Genomic DNA, 1,522 nt, shown 5'->3' on the forward strand with positions numbered 1-1,522 from the left:
CAGCCACTATGGAAAACAGTATAAAGGTTCTTAAAAAAACTAAAAATAGAGTTGCCATATGATCCAACAATCCCACTCCTGGGCATAAATCCAGACAAAACTATAATTCAAAAATATATATGCACCCCTATGTTCATAGCAGCACTATTCACAATAGCCAAGACACGGAAACAAGCTAAATGTCCATCAACAGATGAATGGATATATACAATAGAATACTACTCAGCCATAAAAAAGAATAAAATAATGCCATTTGCAGCAACATGGATACAACTAGAGATTATTATACTAAGTGAACTAAGTCAGAAAGAGAAAGACAAATACCATGTATGATATCACTTATATGTGGAATCTGAAATATGACACAAATGAACTTATCTACAAAACAGACTTACAGACATACAGAACAGACTTATGGTTGCCAAGGGGGAGAGAGGGTGGGGGAGGGATGGATTGGGAGTTTGGGATTAGCAGATGCAAACTATTACATATAGAATGGATAAACAACAAGGTCCTACTGTATAGCACAGGGAACTATATTCAATATCCTGTGAGAAACCATACTGGAAAAGAATATGAAAAAGAATACACATATGTATAACTGAACCACTTTGCTGTACAGCAGAAATTAACACAACATTGTAAATCTACTATATTTGAATAAAATAAACTTTTTTTTTTTTTGCGGTACGTGGGCCTCTCACTGTTGTGGTCTCTCCCCATTGCGGAGCACAGGCTCTGGACGCGCACGCTCAGCGGCCACGGCTCACGGACCCAGCCGCTTCATAGCATGTGGGATCTTCCTGGGCCGGGGCACGAACCCGTGTCCCCTGCATCGACAGGCGGACTCTCAACCACCGTGCCACCAGGGAATCCCCAAACTTTTTTTTTAATGTTAAAAAAAACCCACCTTGTCTGGCAAGATGGCAGCAGTGGTGACCTTCCTCCAGCTGCTGGCCCAGGGCGGCCTGGCAGTTTGGAGCCTGCCCAGGGGCGCCAGGTGCTTCAGGGTGCGGTCCTTGCCAGCTGGTGAGAAGGTCACGCACACTGGCCAGGCCTATGACCATAAAGACTACAGGAAAGTTCAATTTGTAGGTTGTCAGAAAGAGGTGAATGAAAACTTCACCGTCGATCTAATAGCAGAGTAGCCTGTGAGCGAAGTCGGGAGTCAAGTGATATCATGTGACAGGGGTGGGGGGGGTCCAAGGCCACCTCAAAGTGTATATAAACTAGGACAAATAAACAAAGATGGCGGCATGTGGCTACTGTGGACTACAGTTCAGACAGCACCATCCCTAGGGGGATACATGGGAGCATTTCAGTGATGGAGTGAAACTCAGGAGACCCTGATGCTGTACGTATTGCATCACTAGTGCTGAATAAAGGTTGTTCTCAAGGAAAAAAAGTAATAATAAAATAAAAATAATAAAATAAAAACTCCTGTCTGCTAACTGGAAAATATGGGTCAACTGTGGGTCTTCTTCTATTTTTTTCTGAGAATATATTATCACATTTTCCTGCC

The 1,522-nt window shown here is 43.0% G+C and overlaps 1 pseudogene; it reads left to right on the forward strand.

Annotated features, from left to right (window-relative positions):
- The first annotated feature begins 923 nt into the window (after window positions 1-923).
- Window positions 924-1,299, forward strand: LOC131752872 (NADH dehydrogenase [ubiquinone] iron-sulfur protein 6, mitochondrial pseudogene; annotated as a pseudogene).
- The last annotated feature ends 223 nt before the right edge of the window (window positions 1,300-1,522 follow it).

Source organism: Kogia breviceps, chromosome 3 (genome assembly GCF_026419965.1).
Source record: "Kogia breviceps isolate mKogBre1 chromosome 3, mKogBre1 haplotype 1, whole genome shotgun sequence".
Taxonomy (NCBI): Eukaryota; Metazoa; Chordata; class Mammalia; order Artiodactyla; family Physeteridae; genus Kogia; species Kogia breviceps.